Here is a 24,082-nt window from a genome sequence, read left to right as displayed (position 1 = left end):
CAGTTACGGTACATGTTTCACCCACAGAAATCGAATAACTGAACGGACTTCTTCGCGAGACCAGTTTCCCAAACGAATCACCATTTGTATTTACCTACAACTAGGGCCGTATTTGGCGGGTAGCTGAAACTCTGCACATTTGCCAACTCCATTTATTAAAATTACCGCACATTTCTAATTCCTTTATAAGAGACGATGTTCCAGAAATATCTGCCTTGAAACCGTAGTTTCTGATTCTCCCTCGTATATATATAATTAGCCGACTTTTGGGATTATCCTTGTAAAATAAAAAAACTTTCCCTAAATACTTAGAAAACCACGGGAGACCACTGCTCAAAACATAAAAACATTATACGACACTTCTAAAAAATCGTAAAAGAGACGAAATTGTGATGAGGAAAACATATTATTTTCCGTTTATACACTAAAAAATATTATATTGATATATTAATAGAGCTGGCAACACTGTGGTTATACATAGGAAGCTTTCTTCATGTCATTAGGCAAGTTTCTACAAAACTCGAATGTTTAGTCATTCATAGCCTCTGAAATGCTTTTAATGGCGTCGGGTCAAGTTTCATGCATTGCATGCTCATAAGGGTCTTTTCATTTGCACGCACACCTTCAATTACGAAGCAAAGGCAACCCAGCTTTACTGCTTTGTCGTGCGAGTAATCTACGTTGAAGGATATTTTATCGTGGTTGTAGTTAGGAACTGATAAGTTTGTTTCTTTGTTCAGAGGAAACCCTTAATGAGATACGGGGCTTTTTCCTTTCTTTTGATCAGAGAAGATATCTCTTTGCTGTATTTTTAAGTTCAAGGTCTTTCTACGGTAATTAAGAATAGCCACCGAGGTCAATAAAGATTTGTTCTAGTAACATATATTTAATGTTCAGGTCTATTATGTTACGAGAGGAGAAATCATATTGATTTTTTTAAAACTTTCGACTGATTGCAGGAACTACGTAGGTCCAGAGGGTAAAAATCGAATTTGAAATTTCTGACTATGTATTCTATATTTTTTATTTAATGTCAGACGATTTTGCACTTATGCTAAGGAAGACGGTGGTGATGAGGTTTATGATAATTCTGGAATGACGAAAGTGGAAGGAAATGGGAGAATCCAAAGAAAACTCACGCATGATGTTTGCCCAGCACAAAGCCAGCTTGTCGGGAGCTGGGATCAAACCAGGTACCTCAGGCACCAGAGATAAACGTTTTACGTTACCGCGACCCACACATGAATATACATATTTCATGGTCTCTGGGGGCCTTATTCAGGGCCGTTATTTCGTGTGATTAGCATCATACTAAAGACTTGATTAACTATTGAATTATGCTGTAGTCAAACCTTTAGTATCGCGATAATCACAAGTAAGAACGCCTTTGAATAATTCTCTATAAGTCTAGCAATCTTATCCTTGTAGATAGATTATAATTGTCGTGGCTGTGAAGTATACCTCTGGTAGTCCACATGGAAACATATGGGAGCCCCGGGGTTAACTGAGGAGGGTGAGTGGCTCGGTTCCGCTGCCCGGGAGAGCTCGGGTATTTCAAATGTACTAAAGTAGTTTTTAGAGTTACCCTACCGGGCGAATGGAAGCCTTAGAGTTACCTCCCAAATGAGGTAGTAAGGCATGCTCTTGGGTCCGGGAGGTTGTGGTTGAATGCCTCAAGGCCCGAGCAGCTTAAGGGAGGATCACCACGGCGTTCCAAGCAAACTAAGTGACGTGGATTTAGGAATCTCAATGCTCTAAGTAAGCAGAGAGAGGTTAGAAGCTCAAATAACTCCAAGCAAACAAATTGGGCAGGATAGGAGGCCGTAGAGCTCCAAGCAAGCTAAAAGGCTTGGGTTATGTAGCGCTAAAAACTCCAGGCAAGCTGAGGAAGTGGAGTTGACCAGTCGAAGACTGATACCAAATGTGGAGTTCTCTTGGTTTTATACCTGTTCTAATGTAGCGGTGGCGCTAGTGGTTCATCATCACATGATTTGTGGTGTCGCAGGTGTTCCTGTCGTCTGCAAGTGTAGCAATTTGCAGTAAGACGACGTGCTGTTGTTTGTGTTGATTATTTGTAAGCAGAGCCATATGTGGGATATTACAATATGCTACATTTTGATATTATGTATAAAAAAAGAATCTATTTTATACTTCGGATGACATATTTGGCATAAGAAAAAAAAACAAATATTGAGCAATTTATACAAAGAGTGCCAAAGAATTTTTATTCTGGACTACTACGTATGATAAATATTTCAGTATCACTTTCCCACATACCTTCCCCTTTGTATAGGACGCACCAGTGGCGTTACTTTATGCATAATTTTCGGGATTACCGTTGAGGCTTGTGTATTCAGATTGTCAGAGGTATCGAAGCAAAAATTTGAGGAAAGATATCTTTGAGGACCTAGGTTCCTTGAGACCCTCAGGATCGGCGTCCATGAGACACACCCCAAAATTTTAATTATTTTTCCTTATACAAAAACACAAAATTCAATTTAATACTAAAAATATTTAACAAAATGCTACATTAACTTTGGAATAGTATGCTGACCTTTTAGAAAATCTCAGTTTTCTCTTCCACTCACGTAGTCTTTTTCTCAATCTTTGCCATCGTCTTTATACACAAAAAAAAAAAAAAAAAAAAAAAAAAGAGAGAGAGAGAAAAGAAGATCCTTGCTATCGTCAAGGGAATTACTGATGCTGTAATTAGGAAAAGATTTAATGACAATTTGTTCGTTTACTTTCGACCACGATGTCTTGTGTTATCTGGCCTCAACAGCCCTTGGAGAATCAAAGCAAGTGCGCATAATAATATCTTGGAAGTTGAGAGCACGCAAGGGTTTGAGAGAGAGAGAGAGAGAGAGAGAGAAAGAGAGAGAGAAAAGGAAAAAGAAAGAAAACAATAACCTGCATCTTAACATTTATAAGACACATCTCATTTTTATAGATTAAAAAAAATGCATTTATGCACCGAAAAATACTGTAATCTTCTTAGAGGTCATTTCACTTTTGCTGGCAGTGGTTCTCAACCTAACTCGTATTACGACCCCGTTTTATCACATCCTCTTGCCAGCGTCCTCCTTATAATTTCTGGTTTGTAATGAGCTTGAGTGGGATTTTTAATATGCCTATTGCGGAGATCTCACGATATCCATCTATTTCTCTGAAAGTATTAGAATCCATTTCTTGTATATAGTAGATACAGTTCCTAAAAGCGAATGGATTAAAACCAAATTTGGCCAGTTCATTCATATTACAAATATCGAATCCGATTCGTCATACTGTTTCAAAATGGAGGCCATTTGAATTTTTTTTTTAAAAAATCATTAAGTCCCTTAATTTTGGGTCATATAAGGATTCTTTCATACCCGTTGAAAATGTTTAGTAGATCTATTTTTGTTGTTCTTAATAGTATGTATAAAAATAAAGAAAATATGCCGTTCAGAACAAAATTCAAAATAATATTTAAAAATATTTTCCGGTGTTAGATTCTAATTATATTTACCTCTTCCGCTTATCTTCGTGATCACCTAAGGATCGCGACTCCCAGGTTGAGAAACCTTGCTCTGTAGAAAAGAATGTTTTTTTCTTGCTTTTCCAACTTTCTTATATTAATATACAGAGTAAATAAATGTAATGTTCAGTGTCCATGTCGAAGGTCGAAGGTAATTATGGAGGTTTATTGCAATTAGCTCCGGGTTTGTCTTCAAACCCCTGCCTTCTTATGTGACTTCTAAAAGCATATGTTTATCGGCATATGTGGAAGGGAAACCCAACTCCCATTGTTTTCATGGAGTATATTTTCATTTTTATCTGCTGCTATTCTATTAAAAAAAAAAGCTTGAAATCTAACTAATCTTTTTTTCTTCAATATAACGTAATTTACAGTAATTTGTCGCTTTCAATCAATGGAAATTGCTCTAAATTGGTCAATTACTGAATTTGATGTTGAAATTACTCTGAAAATAGGAGATTCTCATTTGTGCGTGCTAAAAGAATATTTCTAGGTAGGAAGGAAAACATGTACCGCGATTCCAAGTATTAGATATTTCTGGAATTGTCAATGTTTGATTCGTAATGAGTTTTCCTCACTTCAGTGCCATGATGAAACAAGCTTTTTTTTTTTTTAAAGGAATTTGGTGAAAAAAAAATTAAGTCATCCGTTAAGAATAACAATTATTATCCATATCACATGTACGCCACGTAAAGGAGTTTGGTTTATGTGGCGGGATAACTTTCTCAATTATTATTTAAGCTGGTGGTAGAAGAAGATTTTTGTCATTTTCAATTTCATTAGAGTCGAGATGGAACACACCTTTTAAACACTTCTTCAGAAAACTACTTCTCTCTATCTATTGGCACACAGAATGCATTGCAGTATTGCCACATTGTGTCAAACTGTTTATGTCATTACTTGTCTATTTTTTTTTTTTTTTGATTTTATGTCATTAATTGTCTAAGCTTTAGAATCAATTAGGGAAGGAGTAGGCAGTTCCTATGTATGGATTTCCGTCGACGAAACAACTGATGCTTTGGGACGATATGTAGCTAATTTCATAGTTGGAAAGCTAACTTCTGATTCTTCATCTGCACCACATCTTATTGCACGCATTGCATTCTGGGGCGTACAAATCGTTTCACCATAGCCCGATTTGTGAATGATAGTCTTAAAGTCTTGTATCCGAATGGTGTATAAGAAGAGATAATTCTTCTTATGTATAGGCTATAGTAGAGGTCTTCACGGGCCGGAATTTTGAGCCCGGGCTTGCTTGGCCCGGCCCGTGAATTTACATTGTGAGGCCCGACTCGGCCGAAATATGTTTGAGTATTTAGGCCCGAGACCGACCCGAGCCAGGCCCGAGCTCGTATGATAATCAAATAAGCCCGAAATAAACCCGAATTACTGAAACTTAATAATTAACGAAAAAATGCATTTTCATTTACAGCAGAGATTTAATTTTGCAGTTGTACTTTAAAAGATCTCCAGAAAGAACGGTGCAATTCGTTGTACAGTATATTTACAAAGTTAGTCCCGAGAAATATGGTTGTATATTTAAAAATTTACGGCTCGAGCCCGGCCCGGGCACGAAGTGATACATGCTCTCTAGACCCCAGCTCGTGCAGACCTCTAGACTATGGACAGTGCGTCATACGTGTTAAAAGCTACTTTGGCACGGGGTCCCTGGTTCGATCCCAGCTCGCGCTGTGTGGACTTTGTGGTGGACAAACACCATATGCCTGGGTTTTCTCGGGGTTCTCCCGTTTCCTCCTACTTTCTTCATTCCGCCATTTCACTCATCTCTCATCATCACCGCCTCCTTTAGCCTAACCAGCATAACCATGAGACGTAAAACCTAAAGATTTTATTTTTTTAATTTAAAGTGTTTTATCCTAACTTGATCCACTTAACTTGCACATGACACATGCTCTCCAACGTATTGCCGAGAAGATGACAGACAAAGTTTCCGGAGAGCAACCAACTTACTTCCTCCACGAAAAAGTTGTTCTTGAAGGCAGCACAACGTGTGCAATTTTACAAGGAACAACTAGCAAACGTATCACTTCATCCGGAACCTATTATTACTACCAGTAGATGGAGCATTTGGATTCTAGCAAGTCAGTTTTACAACGAACATTTTGACTGTGCTTTACTAATTTTCGGTAGACTCATCTCCGTTGAGGGTGTAGGAAAGAAACTGACTGCTGTCGGAGGAAATGTGGAAGAGATAGTTCGAAAACAAAAATTAACGCAGTGACTGGGAGGAACCAGGTTACAACAGCCACGTTCACCTTATGAAGTATACTCTTGTATATACATTTTGCGATGTAGAAAGAAGTTTCTCTGTCTACAAGAACATATTGTCGGATCGGCGACAAACATTTACTTCTGAACATTTGGACATGTACATATTGACATATTGTAAATTTAATAATTGAACATGTTGAAACAGTACCCATCCCAAGATCAAAGGTAACTTGAAATTTGTAAGTGCTTTTTGAGTGAAAAACATGTGGACAATTAACGTTTACTTTTGAACATTTTGAATGTACCTAATGGTGACATATTGTAACTTAAATAATTAAATATATTCAAACCGTGGTTAATTTCTGAATGTACACTTATGTCCAAAATGATTGTCGCATATCTATAACTGTCTTCTTGTAAGAATATAATTTGATAGTGATTTTGCAGGGTACTTTTAATACTGATGGTATTTGTATAATCGCGAAATGTATATTTGTGGTAAATTTCATAGGAAAAGAATTATAAATACGAAAATGAGAATGAGTAAAACAAAATGTTGCTAAAAAGACAAGAAAGTTTTATTTTCGTTTTATTGTTCTTATTTACTGCTCTTTTCACATGAAATTTTCCACATACATGTCTTTGTCCATTGTACACATACTAACATTGTACGAAATACCGGGCGAATTCGTTATCAAATTATATTCCTACAACAACATATTTATAGACATGTGACAATAATTTTGGACATGAGTGTACATTGCAGAAGATCAGAAGATAACACTTAATGCAAACATTCTTACTTGCGAGACAAGACGAAACCTTTTCAAATCTAGATAACTTAAATTCCGACTCGTGGGTAAATACCATGGACATCTTGTCTGTGGGTTTTCCTCGGGTTTTTCTCATTTCTTCCCACATTCTCATTCTACTAATTTTTTTATCATCACTCACTTCTATTAATCATCCCTCTTTTACAGCCTAGAAGACAGAATCGTGAAGTGTAACATGAAGATCTCACTTTTCATATTTTATTCTAAACGCAGATGTGCATTAAAAATTGTTTGTTGATTTTATGCTCTGAATGGCACAACATTTTTGTCTACCCTAGTCTCTATTCGGCTATTTTGATATGAAGAATTATCGCAAAAAATACGTTAATTACATTTCACTCTTAGAACAAACAACCATGCTCACCGGTGTGTGTGTGTATATAAGTTTGAGCAAATGGAGATAATAAGTGTGAACTTGAATGGCTATAAATCTTCCACAGTTGGCAACAATTTCCTGCGAAGAGGTGCCCGGTGCCACGTCAGCACACTGACTGAACAACCAACCTCATGACACGATTTTCCAGAATCTCTGGAGAACTCCAGAATGATGGAAGATTCCATTTTACAGGAACGCAAGCATTAAGAGCTTGGCTAGGAAGAAGGGAAAGAGTATGTGGAAAAAAAAAGTGAAAGACATTTTTAAAAGTCTGAAATTACAAAAAAAGAAATAAAATAAAACATGTGACAGAAAGAAGCGAACTTGGTTTCAGTTCCCAGCGAGGCGTAAGATAAGATACGTAGAATAGATTGCAGACATCAGATGGACACATACGGCATTGTTTCCTCTTCTGCCTGTGTGTTTCACTCACAGACTCACACATATTGAGTCTGTGCGTTGTAATAGCCAGTTCTCGGGAACAGATCTCGGGTACTTAAAATTTTCCCAATCTGAGAACATCTGTGCCAGTTATTATGGTCTTGTAACGACTCTTTTGAAAAAAGAGTTTTACTGCCGTAGTTAAGTTCTTTAATGTCGTAAGTAGTTCTGATGTTGGAGAAATAGGGATGGCTCTGTCATCAAAGTATAAACTTTAATTTATGACTCATTCTGCATTACGTATTTTCATAGACAGTTCAGATGGACAATAGCTGTTTAGACAGTGATATACAGGTTTCAAATAGTTTCTGGAATAGCCACACAGATGGCATCACTGCAAATGTAAAGTAAGAACGTTTGGTATGGATTATGGACTGAAAATTTTGGAAAACTTTATTATTTTCATATATAAAGGTGACCGAAAAATCAGTTCCTCATAAGAGAAACTGTATTACCATTAAAATGTCAAATGTTCTTCCAAGCAACGTTAAGCATCAGCACCATCTGTGTAGCGACAGCTGAATCGCGAACGTCTGGTGATGGCAGTAGGAAGGTAAATGGAAGCAAGTAAGCAAAAATATACTCAGCCTTTGTCTTGTGTATGACATGACGGGTAAGTTTACTACACAGGAGAGAATCTGCATGCTATGATTGTGGTAAAAAATTTGACAAAAACGCGGTTGATGTTCACACATGTAAACTCTTACTTGATTATTCAGAAAGAATTAAATATGTTAGGGCTCCATGTTTGGGGTGGAATCAGTACGAATGATTTGATCGGGTCGCTCTTTTTCTCTCTCTCAGGAACAGTAACTGAATAGTCGTGTCTTGAGTTGCTACTGGGTAATGTTGTTTCCAGAGCTTGAAAACAACTTTATATACCACAACTGCACACCCATTACCTGACAACAAGGTGTCTTTCTATTCGCCTAACAGCCTCTTTAGTGTATCAAGCCTGCTGATTGCTATCCTAATAGCCATTTTGTGTAAAAAGACTGTTAATCGCTGTCCAAATACTTATTTTGTTTATTAAGCCTATTACGTTTACATGTATGTACTATCCTTTCATTTGGTTGTTTCAAAATTCCTCACTTCTTTCCCATTTTCGTGATACTGTTTATATAATAGTTGCCATGACATTTGAACTAACTCTCCTGATTAATAACTTTTTGAAGCACTTTAGGTCTTCTGTGTTATTGGAGTAAAAGTATGCGTATACTCTTTATTGGAGGATTTATTTGTGTTGGAATTGAGAAATATTCTGTACTTGTAATTTTTAGATTTTTAAACTATACTGTTCATAAATATGGGTACTTTTATAAAGCAACTATGTCCATCCGGCTCTCTGTTGTCAGTTATCAGAGCAAAAATGAAAAGAGATACTAGCCTTATATATTAAACTATATTCTAATTAGTCCTTAATCTACCTAATATTCTATAAGTAACTCAAGAATGTATTCTAGTTTCTCCCTAATATTCTATAACTAACTCACGAATATACTCTAGTTCCTCCCTAATATTCTATAAGTAGCTTAAGAATATATTCTAGTTCCTCCCTAACATTCTATAAATAGCTCAAGAATATATCCTAGTTCCTCCCTAATATTCTATAAGTAACTCAAGAATATAATCTAGTTCCTCCCTAGTCTCCCTAATATTCTATAAGTAACTCGAAAATGTATTCTAGTTCCTCCCTAATATTCTATAAGTAGCTCAAGAATATATTCTAGTTCTTCCCTAATATTACATAAGTAACTCAAGAATATAATCTAGTTCCTCCCTAATCTCCGTAATATTCTATTAGTAACTAGAGAATGTATTCTAGTTCCTCTCATATTCTATAAGTAACTCGAAAATGTATTCTAGTTACTCCCTAATATTCTATAAGTAGCTCAAGAATATATTCTAGTTCTTCCCTAATATTACATAAGTAACTCAAGAATATAATCTAGTTCCTCCCTAATCTCCGTAATATTCTATAAGTAACTAGAGAATGTATTCTAGTTCCTCTCATATTCTATAAGTAACTCGAGAATGTATTCTAGTTACTCCCTAATATTCTATAAGTAGCTCAAGAATATATTCTAGTTCTTCCCTAATATTACATAAGTAACTCAAGAATATAATATAGTTCCTCCCTAATCTCCGTAATATTCTATAAGTAACTAGAGAATGTATTCTAGTCCCTCTCATATTCTATAAGTAACTCGAGAATGTATTCTAGTTTCTCCCTAATATTCTATAAGTAACTCAAGAATGTATTCTAGTTCCTTCCTGATATTCTATAAGTAGCTCAAGAATATATTCTAGTTCCTTCCTGATATTCTATAAGTAGCTCAAGAATATATTCTAGTTCCTTCCTAATATTCTATAAGTAACTCGAGAATATATTCTAGTTCCTCTCTCAATCCTCTACTTAAAGGCAAGTGGTGGAAATAAACGTTTTCTATTTTCAATGTGGATCTCCACAGAACACAAACAGTATTAATAAGCAAGAAGAGCGTTTTCTGATACAGATTCTATGTCCCAAAAATAGTTTCATTGCCACACTTCTAGCTCTACTAAAATGGGAACTTCTAGAAGTTTACTCTCACTTCCGACTTCAATATTGATCTTCATAGGGCAAATGCGGAAAACCTACCTTTTGGTGAAGGTTCAGCATCTCAAAAAAAAAAATAATAATAATAATAAAAATAAAATAAAATAAAAAAAAATAAAAAAATAAAAAAAAATAAAAAAATAAATAAATAAATAAAATAAAAGGCCTCTTTTTACTTCAAGCCGTCTATTTACACTGTAATTGGTATAAGACAACGCCTTTCGATTTCAGCATTGATCTCCGTAAAGAAGAGGAATAAATAAACGATAACATAGCAAGAAAATATTTTTCGAAAACGGATAGCTTCTATCTGAACCTTTAAGAAAAAACGGAAGATGTAAGAAACGGCTTAGAGTAAAATCGGTAACAGATATTGAGATTCTTTTTTAAAATGTGGATTCAGCGTCTGAAGAACAGGTTCTTTGTACAGCCTTATTCCTCTATTGCAACTTGAAGTCATAGATCTGTTACTTTCGGTTTCAATATAGTTCCCGTAGTTTGAAAGTTTGATGTAATTTCACAATGTAAAATGTAACTCCTTTGTTTAATAGAAAGGATTTCATTCCCCAAAATAAAATGAACACCTTCCTTTAGACGGAGAATAGGAGGAACTTCTTGCGTTACTTATAAAATATTAGAGAGGAACTTTTTGAGTTACTTATAAAATATTAGAGAGAGACTTTTTGAGTTACTTATAAAATATTAGAGAGGAACTTTTTTGAGTTACTTATAAAATATTAGAGAGGAATTTTTTGAGTTACTTATAAAATATTAGAGAGGAATTTTTTGAGTTACTTATAAAATATTAGAGAGGAACTTTTTGAGTTATTTATAAAATATTAGAGAGGAATTTTTTGAGTTACTTATAAAATATTAGAGAGGAACTTTTTTGAGTTACTTATAAAATATTAGAGAGGAATTTTTTGAGTTACTTATAAAATATTAGAGAGGAAGTTTTTGAGTTATTTATAAAATATTAGAGAGGAATTTTTTGAGTTACTTATAAAATATTAGAGAGGAACTTTTTGAGTTATTTATAAAATATTAGAGAGGAAGTTTTTGAGTTATTTATAAAATATTAGAGAGGAACTTTTTGAGTTACTTATAAAATATTAGAGAGGAACTTTTTGAGTTACTTATAAAATATTAGAGAGGAACTTTTTGAGTTATTTATAAAATATTAGAGAGGAATTTTTTGAGTTATTTATAAAATATTAGAGAGGAACTTTTTGAGTTATTTATAAAATATTAGAGAGGAAGTTTTTGAGTTATTTATAAAATATTAGAGAGGAACTTTTTGAGTTACTTATAAAATATTAGAGAGAGACTTTTTGAGTTACTTATAAAATATTAGAGAGGAACTTTTTTGAGTTACTTATAAAATATTAGAGAGGAATTTTTTGAGTTACTTATAAAATATTAGAGAGGAACTTTTTTGAGTTACTTATAAAATATTAGAGAGGAATTTTTTGAGTTATTTATAAAATATTAGAGAGGAACTTTTTGAGTTATTTATAAAATATTAGAGAGGAATTTTTTGAGTTATTTATAAAATATTAGAGAGGAATTTTTTGAGTTACTTATAAAATATTAGAGAGGAACTTTTTGAGTTATTTATAAAATATTAGAGAGGAATTTTTTGAGTTACTTATAAAATATTAGAGAGGAACTTTTTGAGTTACTTATAAAATATTAGAGAGGAACTTTTTGAGTTATTTATAAAATATTAGAGAGGAAGTTTTTGAGTTATTTATAAAATATTAGAGAGGAACTTTTTGAGTTACTTATAAAATATTAGAGAGGAACTTTTTGAGTTATTTATAAAATATTAGAGAGGAAGTTTTTGAGTTATTTATAAAATATTAGAGAGGAACTTTTTGAGTTACTTATAAAATATTAGAGAGGAACTTTTTGAGTTACTTATAAAATATTAGAGAGGAACTTTTTGAGTTACTTATAAAATATTAGAGAGGAACTTTTTGAGTTATTTATAAAATATTAGAGAGGAATTTTTTGAGTTACTTATAAAATATTAGAGAGGAACTTTTTGAGTTACTTATAAAATATTAGAGAGGAATTTTTTGAGTTACTTATAAAATATTAGAGAGGAACTTTTTGAGTTATTTATAAAATATTAGAGAGGAAGTTTTTGAGTTATTTATAAAATATTAGAGAGGAACTTTTTGAGTTACTTATAAAATATTAGAGAGGAAGTTTTTGAGTTATTTATAAAATATTAGAGAGGAACTTTTTGAGTTACTTATAAAATATTAGAGAGGAAGTTTTTGAGTTATTTATAAAATATTAGAGAGGAACTTTTTGAGTTACTTATAAAATATTAGAGAGGAACTTTTTGAGTTACTTATAAAATATTAGAGAGGAACTTTTTGAGTTACTTATAAAATATTAGAGAGGAAGTTTTTGAGTTACTTATAAAATATTAGAGAGGAACTTTTTGAGTTACTTATAAAATATTAGAGAGGAAGTTTTTGAGTTATTTATAAAATATTAGAGAGGAACTTTTTGAGTTACTTATAAAATATTAGAGAGGAAGTTTTTGAGTTATTTATAAAATATTAGAGAGGAACTTTTTGAGTTACTTATAAAATATTAGAGAGGAAGTTTTTGAGTTATTTATAAAATATTAGAGAGGAACTTTTTGAGTTACTTATAAAATATTAGAGAGGAACTTTTTGAGTTACTTATAAAATATTAGAGAGGAACTTTTTGAGTTACTTATAAAATATTAGAGAGGAAGTTTTTGAGTTACTTATAAAATATTAGAGAGGAAGTTTTTTAGATACTTATAAAATATTAGAGAGGAACGTTTTGAGATACTTATAAAATATTAGAGAGGAATTTCTTGAGTTACTTAGAGTTACTTATAGAATGCTAGGGAGGAAATAGAATATATAAATCTCATATCTCTTTTCGGTTTTGTTTTGATAGCTAACAACAAATATCCGGACGGACACAGTTTCTTTATAAAACAATCTATATTTATGCATAGCATACTTTAGAAATCTAAAAATTACAACTACAGAATATTTACTTAGCTACGAAGAACTTTTAATCTCGTTTAGGTGTAATAGCTTGCTTGCTGCAGTCATAAAACACATTCATCTTCAGGCATTTATTGCTTTTGTAACTTGGCAACACTTAAAATATTCATATTTGAGATTTCTCCTGCGAGGCAGACATTACCAGTTACAAAATCCAGTGAACACATTTCCCGCTTGTCTGCTCCTGAAGGATCAGAACAAATTCGATTTTTTGGACAACTATTCACTGCAATCTATGAACTTTGGAAAAGAAAAAAAAAGAAAGAATATCACGATCCATTTAGATAAAGGTAATATCAAAGAATATTTCCACTAACATATGAATATGTATGTAATATATTACAATTCATCCGGAATATTAACCTCATTAGCATACCAGAGAGGCATCTTGCTTTTATATGAAGTTTTATGCATATAGTTATCATTTCGTTTTGTAAATAGCAAAACCTCATTTGTATATGCATCAGAGATTTTGAAAAGAAGGTTACAATGTTTTTTGACACGGTTTTCACGTTACCTTTGACGTAAATTGACATTTTGATATTATTTTCACAGGAACATGCGCTGTTTATTATCGCTTTTCAAGGTTCGTGACATCTAAATTCAAAGAAAGAAACTCTTTACCGTTCATTTCTCGAAAAAAAAAGAGAAAACCTTATTCCGATCAGGAATATGCTTGAAACAATTAGAATTTGTTCTATTGTTTAACGTTGATGTGTTTTTAAAATGTATGCAAGATGACAGGAATGTTTGAAATTGTGTTTTCCATTGAATGTGAAATAAAATTATAGCGTATTCTCAATAGAATGACAGGATTAAATAACAGATGACCTTTTTTTTTTTTTTTTTTTTTTTTTACAAGACAAAGAGGTTTTGCTGAGAATCTTGATGCATAGAAACACAGGCGCCAACTACGTGGGTGCTCCGGTGCTCAAGCCCATTGGACATATTTAATGGGTGTTGAGCACCCATTGAGGAGCACACCGTAATTTAGTGGTTCGAGCGTTGGACTCACGTCAGCGTGGTCCTGGATTCGATTCCCGGCTGATTCTTCCTCTAATTTTCAGCGTCCACCCAGTGTCGTGAGGCAAATCTGGTGAGTCGCGTGAATAAAACACGTGACGGCCACTACGTCTAGAAAGCTCCTGTTACGCCGGTTAGCGATAGGGGCGCGCCGATCACGCGTTCGTCGTTAGATTCGACGTAGTTTCACCAATCGCTAACAGATGGCGTGGAGCGGCCCAGGTCCACAATTTGGGCCGTTGCGCCAAGTATTTTTTGGTTTTGAGCACCGTTGAATATTTGCATTGGAATTAACATCGAAATTACACTTTCATGCAAAGAATAATAAAAAGAAAGTATTGTATTTGTGATCCCAGGTTAATTTTAGATAGGGATACATACGTGTTGAATAATCACTTATCAATAACTATTTTAGACTTTTCACGTCAGGGGCGGATTCAGGACCGACTTCTGGGGGGACGGCGAGTTGTAATACTGCTACTTAGAGCTACTTTTAAGAGCTCCAAACTCTGGGATGGGTTTTATTTATATTGTAAAATTTTCTCAGTTTATGTAAGGTAAAGCAATTATCGTACACGGGAATTTGGACTTTCCCATCGCCTTTTATTATAAAAGATCTTCTTAAATACAGAAATATATTACAGTAAGTAGTTCCTCTAATAATTTTAGGTAAGAAAGTGGAAGGAACCCAATGACCAGGCGTCGTAGGGCTTTGTAGGTGAGGTTACTCTCTTTGACCGGGCGTCGTAAGAGAGGATAAGTTTTGTGTGATTAGGTGTCTCTCGGTGACCGGGCGTCGTGAGAGAGAAAGGGAACCCAATGACCAAGCGTCGTAGGGCTTTTAGGAAAGGTATCTCTCAATTGACCGAGCGTCGTGAGAGGGTAAGGTATTCCCAATGGCCAGGCTCCTTAGGCCTTTAGTTGGTTTGATCAACCTGGATAGATTGATGCTTGTTGAGGCATGCTCCTGTCTTTTATCCTAAAATGTCGGCTACCTTCGGTGATCTCCGTCTTGCCGACTGCTGGCGATTGTGGGCAACTCCTCTTCGGTACTGACGTCTGCGTTGTATCTGTTTACTGCCAACACGTGTAGTACACACATGGTTATCGCATGATGTGAAGACATGCGGAACCTTACAATATATAAGAAAGTTTCTTCTTCTGGGGGGCGGGAAGATCACCCCAATCGTGCTCCTTATATCCGACCCTGCTTAAGGTTTACTGCATTATCGAGGATCGAGCGATATAACATTACAATGATAATAATAATCCATGGATGTAATTTTGTTTAATTATTTCTTTAAAGAACTTGATATTTGACGTTGTTAAGTTATTTTAATGTAAAATGCTTTACGTAAATTACATGCCAGTTAAATTATTTGCTATTTTCACTCAAATTATCCCAAAATGTTCTAAAGGTTTGACTGTAATCATCGTTATTTTAAAAAATTCTGTCTCCTGATTTTGGCCAATATTGCTAAACACGTTTGAAATTCACAAACAAAATTTTAATAAGGATTTTCACAGTTCACTTCAGAGGATAAGGAAATAATTTCTCAGTTCATTTCATTTCAGTAGGTCTTGATAGTCTTTCTCGCCCCTCAAAAAGAATTTTGGAACCACTGTTCTATGAGATCTGAAGGGAAAAAACATAAACAAAAGAATATTTGACATTAGTGCCAGTGTCTGAATACCCATTGAGAAACTTAAAAGTCGGCGCCTATGCATAGAAACTTCTGAAAATGAAATGAAATGAAATCTTTAAGTTTTACGTCCCACGGTTATGCCGGTTAGGCTAAAGGAGACAGTGATGATGAGAGATGAGTGAAATTGTGGAATGAAGAAAGTGGGAGGAAACGGGAGAACTCCGAGAAAACCGACGGTTTGTCCACCACAAAGTCCACACAGCGCAATCTGGGATCGAACTAAGGACTCCAAGCACCGGAGGTGAACGCTCTACCACTGAGCCACCGTGCCCCCCTAGAAACTTCTGAGTTCGCACCAAGTGACTTGCCACTGATGGCAGAATGCCCATGTTGATGAGCTTTGATGCTAGATGAATAAGCTCTACAACGTACAAAAATAAAAGCCCAAATGTGATACGTATACCAATCGCTAGATTAGGATTAGGAATTAGATTTCTGGGCTTTCGGCATATATGACCATGTTAACCGTCACACATATGAGGATGACTAGAGGCACGAGTTTTTGGCATTAAAAATTTGAAAATTTCGCGTTTCATTTTTCATATTTCGCGTTTCGTCGTATTTTCCAAACAAAGTTTCGCATTTTGTAGCCCCTGATATAACATTGCTACAATTGTTTCTTTTTATTCATAGATCACTACAAAAATAAACCACTAATTACTTAAATAAAAAATACACTGATTATTTCAGTTGACACTGTAAATTCACTTAATAGAAAATTATATTTAAAAAAAAATGAAACTGAAGGAAAATCAGTAACTAAACTTACTACCAGTAGGAAAGTTTGCGATGGTGATAGCTAACGCGCAACACGTTCTCTATAGCTGTGTCCGAATCACCCAAAATGCACCGTTCATGCCACGTTCTACCGTTCCATTAGCGGAAAATTGTCGTTCTTAAACTAATGAAAACCTATTTTTTAATAATTTCGCGTTATTTCGCGTATTGTTACAAATTTCGCTCAAAACTGCCAATTTCGCGTTTTATCGCGCAAAGGAAACCAATAAAAATACAAATAGAATATCATAACACGTTAAGAAACTAAAAATTACTTAATTCTGACGCATTTCGTTTTATCGCTCATTGCGAAAAACTCGTGCCTCTAAGGATGACGTCACTCGGCGATCACGATGACCGAGGAATTGAAGAGGAAGAAAGGAATGGGGAAGGAAGGAAGAGGTCTGGGACTATTATATTAGATACCATCCCAACATTTGTCTGATGTGAATGAGAAAAACCCAGGAAAAACCTCAACCAGGATGTCCGGTCTGAAAAATCTCTGTTACACCTTTTCGACCGGGAATCGAACCCGGGATCGCCAATTGATACGTATTATTGAGCTGAACAAAAGTATGAGTGAGTGTAAATGTTCATATGTGGAATTCAGACCACAAAGGAATCGCACAATTATTCAGTTGTGAGAAAAAGACACATAGAGTCTTTTTTCAGAGTCTATTTTCTTAAACGTTGTATTAACAGCTTTACTAACGCCAACGCGGGTTGCTAACTTCCGTATTTAGTAACACGTAAGTGAAGCTAACAACAATTCATATCGAAGAGGTCAACCATGACTTTACCGCTGGGTTGTCCAAACATTTTAGGAGAAAACCAGTTAAGTTCTTAGTACCAGAGACAACTTGCAAACCGCTTGCTGTAAGCTTGAATTGCAAGTCGGCCTAGCTTGCATGTAACTTGATTGGAAAACGAAGTTACATGAGAGCAACTTCCATTTAGTATTCGTTCAAGCTTGACGCAAGCGTTTTACAAGTTAAGTTAAGTCAATAGCCAATGAACGGCCAGTGGTGCTATGACGCTCTGCGTAGGGTCGAAAGCTTCGCATGCAAGTACGACAAAAGGCAGATTGTATGAAAGCATGCGTTTCAAGTGCAAGCGTAGAAAGCCAAAAGCCAAGCACGCGCCAACTTGCCGAAAGCTTAAAAAAATCCAAGATATACCACCACAACAAGTGAACAAAAAGGATCAACAAATATACTTTATCATCGCAATCAATTTGAGAGACGGCGTAAAGAAATAAAATCTGGCGTAAAATTAACCTACAAAACTTTTATTTTAAATTGAGAATGTTCTATTGAAAAAGACCCAAGCCAGATCTGGAGCTTTATTAAACGCGAAACTCAGCATGTGTCATCAAACTTCCTTACATACAATGGCAATGATATCCAACATGTCAATGAGACAGCACAGGCATTTGCACATAATTTTCATTCAGTGTACAGCAATGTACCCGCCACATACAACGTTGACTCTTTGCTTGCTAATCGAACCGAATGGAATATATTAAACAACTTTCAATTAGATGAAATAAAACTCGAAGAAATAGAAAATCCTATACGAGCGTTGAAACCAACCACCCAACCTGTCTCGATCAAATTTTCAATATAGATGGAGTTTGAGCCTTGGATGGTTTTTATTTCACTTTGGCGGTAACCTTAGGAAATTCTAACAAAACCGAATAATATTTATGAAAGTATGAAATAATACGTGAGATTTTACGTCCCTCGATTATGTCCTGTAGGTTAAACTAGACATAGATGATCAGGGTGAAGGAAATGATGGAATGAAGAAAGTGGGAAAAAACGGGAATACTCCGAGAAAGACCACACACACGATGTTTTGTATATTATTATTATTTGCAATATGGAATTGCATATTAAGAAGCTCATTGGGTAAATTTTAAGGAAAGGTTTCATTCCGCAAATTTTTGGCCAAGCTAGATTTTGGTTCGCGAAGTTTTGACCAGGCGAGATTTTGGCTCACGAGGTTTTGGGCGACGAGGTGTTGGTCACGCGAGATTTTGGGCGGTGAGGTTTTGTCCATGCGAGGTTTTGGCCCGGCTTGATTTTAGCCCGCGATGTTTCAGGCGGCGAGGTTTTGGCAACGCGAGGTTTCGGCCTGGCGAGATTTTGTCCCGCGAGGTTTTGGACGGCGATGTTTCGGCCGCGAGATTTTGTCCGTATCCCGTTTTCACGATACACTTGAGCACTTATTTTGATCCCTTGTTCGCAAAATTGCAACTTTCTGACCCCGTCATAAGACATCCCCCACCAAACCATCAACGAGGACGGATAGTGACCCCGCTGAACCTTTTTCACAACTTGAGAAAACTTCTCTGGATGTATGAGCATACTCCCTGTCATTTAGTTTGTTGAGGTGTTCTTCAATGTTGAAAATTTTCTCATCAAAAAAGAGAATTGATTTGTGCCTTCCATCCGCGTACCTCTGAAGCAGGGCCTTGGATCTCACCTTCCTGATTGCTTTCAGTGAAGGGGTTAGGAAATGTCCCGTTGATCGGCAGAAAGCACCTACCTTAAGGTCACTTTTGAGTATCCCTGTCCTTTGCGGAATGTTCATTTCCCAGGACATAATTTTTTGCTACCGAAGTGGGTTTCGACAAATTCTCTGCCTGACAGCCTGGATGGCTTGTGGTGTTCTACTGCTCCGCAGTCGTCCTGGTCTTTCGTGGTCACGTGCAGAGGGAGTCTCACAGTACCTTGCTATGATCCGATAGACGAATCTCAGTGTGATTTTCAGAGGTTGGAGAAGTTTGAAAATCTTCGATACTTTGTGATCATACTTGTGTAACGCAATTACAGCTACACAGTTCTGTTCCTGACTCCACTCCATTCTTACAATATCACGGATCTGCAAAGAGACATAAACTACACAATGAACAATACACAGACTACTGACAGGAGTGAATTCACTAAAGTCTATGCAGTATAAACGCTCGGTTACGATCTGCAACTTTTGTGACAGTACTTGTGGACAGATTTTAAGCATGTGTTAAGAATGGCTATGCTCTGGCTTATGATGCTCTCTTAAATCGTGGCACACTAAAGGCACGTTGTACACCTAAAATGTGTATAAATCATTGCCGTCAGTTAGAGAATTCCTGTACCTCTTTCATCAGGCGGTCTGTATTTTGATTTTTACTTTCCTTGTGCATCTCATAATTAAGAAATAAAATATAGTTAGGAAGATAGCCATTTCTTGATTCTGTATACTCGGATCCCATATTTAGAGAGAATTTCTGTAGATGTTAAATTGAAATTACATTCCAGTTGTCAATTTTGTTTTTTCTTGAATTGAAGTGGTCCAGCAATTAAAAGAAAATAACGTAACATAGCAATGCAAGATAAAAATCAGTCAATTGTAATTCAGCATACTGTTTCAGCGTCGAGGCTATATGGGACGTGAATCTACAGTTTAAAGTGGAATCCTAGCTTAGTGGTTTTCAACCTTTTTGACTGACGGCACATTTTACTGGACGTTCAGGACATCACAACACACTTGTATGATATTTATTATTATTATTATTATTATTATTATTATTATTATTATTATTATTATTATTATTATCTATTATAATAGTGAAACCAATTAGTTTTTATTATGACTCTATATAGTAGTGAGTATTATTGCTACCTCTGAAGCTGTTGACTGATACAGTCTGTCTTGATTTTAACTTATTATTTTAAAATTCTTCATGATTTTTAAATTCTTAAATTTCGCGACACACCTTAAGGGACTGCACGACACACCAGTGTGTCGCAACATATCGATTGAGAACCACTGTCCTAACTACCGTAACATGTTCGAATTTTCAATATTCTCCCTCCGCGAATCGAACCCGAGACCAGGAGTACAAAAGGTGGGCACGCCATCTACTAGAGCAACAACAAGAAGGGCTGAAAAGGAGGTCTACATACAGAGTGTCTCAAAAGTACCCTGACATAGGGTAACTCTGTTATTATCAGAGTTACAACAAAATGTAAGAGGGGGAACTGTCTCCAAATATGATGTTTCCAATCTAATGTGAAGGATTTTTTTTTTTTTTTTAAATCGGACGAGCCGTTTGGGCCGTACACTCTTTATGTGCCCAATGTTAAATGAAAATGCAACGTTGCCATTTACCTGCACCCACAACGTAAGTAAATGAAGTTACTGTTTTAAATGGGAGTTGACTATCGACATGTTAGCGTTAAAAACAGTAACCTCATTCACTTAGTCCAAATAAATGGCAAACGGTTCGTCCCATTCAAAAAAATTCCTTCACTTTAGATTGAAAACATCATATTTGGAGACTGTTTCTCCACTTATATTTGGTTGTAACTCTGATAGTATGTCAGGTTACTTTTGAGACACCCTGTATTAAATACAGCATTCCGAAATTTGTCTCCTGAGACTAAATCTGGATGGCTGTCCGCAAGATTCGATCCTGGCACTGTACATCAAGGACGTTCATATGCGCTAGTTTTCAACTTAACATTAAAAAAAAAAAATAGATTCAAAACATTAAAAAATAAATATTTGATAATAATTGTGATGAAGTTTTTAATCTCTTTTTCTTCCATTAAATGAAGAGAAAAGGGGAAAAAATAAAGTTGTAGAAATTTTTCAGTTGAAATTTTCTCTAAATCAAATTGATGGGTCCAGTGCGTTATCTTTACTTCCCATTGCAACCTGATGTGAATTCGTCGTCGCTTAATTTCACAAATTGGACAGGCGGAGTTTCAACTTTCTCTCTCTCTCACTTACTTTATCTCATTCATTCATTCTACTTTTATTCCCTTTTTTTTTAGAAAAAAAACTCTGTTCAGAGGGAGAGGGTGGACAAGAGAAATTCATCAATAAATGAAGGTGGAAGAGATACAGAGAGAGAGAGAGAGAGAGAGAGAGAGAGAGATAAATAGAGAAATTAGGTTTAAAAAAAAACAGACAAAGGAGAGAAAATGGGTGAAATGACCCGGAGAAAATGAAGGTACTGCAGTTGTACTGGCAATTAGATTATTATCAAACCGCTAATCGCTGGGCCTTAAGTTTTCTTTAAAAAAAATTAAAAAATACCTTTTATGATTATGTTTTTTCTTTTTTTTCTAAATTCATATAATTTTTTTTATAAAAAATACTTCTCTCTGAACTTCTTTTTTACATGTTTCTTTGTTTTATCTCTATTATTATTATTTTTGTTCTTTTTCTGATTTTTTTCCCTTCTCGTGTGTGTAAGAGTATTTCGCAATCTGATAATGGTACAATCTTTTAGCTTTGATTTCCCACTAGAATTTAAATTTTTACGTTTTTGGTTTGGTTTTTTTAAAAAAGGGAAGCCCGTTTGTGTTATTCAGGAAAAAAGGAGAAAAAGAACGAAGAGAAAACAGCAAAAACAAAAATGGATTATCTACTGTATTATGAAATACGTTGTGCTTTATTCGTGTTTTTTTTCTTTACCCGCTTCAATGAAACATATTTTTCAGTTATGAGGTACGTTATGAAATCCTTTGTAGTAAGTTGTTTGGTTGTATAATGCAAATAAAAGTCCGATTTACAGCAGTGATTGCCAAACTGTCGATCGCAGGCTGCTAGTAGTTCGCGGGGGACATTTCTGGTAGACCGCGTTAACGCTCCCATTGGCTAACCATGATTCATCCACTGAGCTGACACTAACGACAGGGAGCGCTGACGACAACTGCTTGTTTCTCTTGCGCAACTGCTATTATCAGCCTCATCTCACAGTTGATTGTATACGCGTGGTGTTATGCACGTTATGTTTTTCGTGTATATATTAGCCATTTGTATGTTTTTCGTGTGTATATTAGACATTTGCTATGTTTTTCGTGTGTATATTAGACATTTGCTATGTTTTTTGTGTGTATATTAGACATTTCCTATGTTTTTCGTGTGTGTATTAGACATTTGCTATGTTTTTCGTGTGTATAAGAGATATTTGCTATGTTTTTCGTGTGTATATTAGACATTTTCTATGTTTTTCGTGTGTATATTAGACATTTGCTATGTTTATCGTGAGTATATTAGACATTTGCTATGTTTTTCGTGTGTGTATTAGACATTTGCTATGTTTTTCGTGTGTATAAGAGACATTTGCTATGTTTTTCGTGTGTATATTAGACATTTGCTATGTTTTTCGTGTGTATATTAGACATTTGCTGTGTTTTTCGTGTGTATATTAGACATTTGCTAATTTGGATAGTTTGATTTCATATTTACTAGAAATATAAGTTTATAGGCAATAAAGAAATATAAGATTTTTTAAAGTTTATAGCTCTTCTGGTTGGTAGCTCACAGAAGCATTTAAGAACAGTACGGGAACTCACAAGCTTCATAAGTTTGTCGAGCACTGATTTACAGTGAGAGCTCATACTTTAGGTTGGTGCGAAGGGGATTCTCTGTAACTCATCAAATAGAGAAAGCGAGGTTACTCTTACGACGTCACAAACCCTGTATATGTTCAGAAAACTGACTGAAATGACACTCAGACATGACACATTATATTGTTGAATAGGACCATATGAAATGAAATGAAATGAAATTTTTAAGTTTTACGTCCCGGTTAGGCTAAAGGAGACGGTGACGATGAAAAATGAATGAAATTGTGGAATGAAGAAAGTGGGAGGAAACGGGAGAACCCCGGGAAAACCGACGAACACGGTGTTTGTCCACCACAAAGTCCACACGGCGCGAGCTGGGATCGAACCAGAGACCCCAAGCACCGGAGGTGAACGCTCTACCACTGAGCCACCGCGCCCCCCTAGGACCATATGAAAGTGCCCCAGGGAAGACACAAAATTGCAGGTGATTTTACTTTAAGAGCTTAAGAGGCCCCATCACGGCGAAATTAAAATACTGCTAATTTTACAATAATTATGTGATATCTTCAAATACAGATGTAGATACAAATATCTTCAAATGTAGATAAAAGATAATCGAAAAGTGGTACAAGAGCTCATTAGACAATATTATTTTACATGAGATACCGTTATCACGACTCATTTATCTGCTTTCAATTTTCAGTCATTTAGAAAATCGGCATTTATTTTCGCGTTTCTATAAATGGCTATAAACGGAAAAGCTACTAGGTGACTCGTGATAATGGTATCTCATGCAAAATGATATTGTCTAGCGCGCTCTTGTTCCACATTTCGATTATCTTTTATCTATTTGAAGATATCACATAATTACTGTAAAATTAGTGGTATTTTAATTTCAACTTGATGGGGCCTCTTAAACTAGGACAGTCACACAAATACAGTATGAATTACTTGAAACTGAGAAAGAAACAGGATTTCTGGAATTAACAGCTGCTTCAATTAATTCTCGTACACATGAAGAACACATAAGTGTGAAGGCATTGTGCTTTACACAACAAATTAAGTATAACAATAACAATAACAGATTTTATACATAATTTATTAAACTAAAATGTTGCAAACATAACATACATAATTTATTGAAAATCATAAACAGTAAATTTTTA

This window comes from Thermobia domestica, chromosome 11 (genome assembly GCF_964235325.1).
Source record: "Thermobia domestica chromosome 11, izTheDome1.hap1.1, whole genome shotgun sequence".
NCBI classification, from domain to species: Eukaryota; Metazoa; Arthropoda; class Insecta; order Zygentoma; family Lepismatidae; genus Thermobia; species Thermobia domestica.
Note: the sequence above shows the minus strand (reverse complement) of the source record.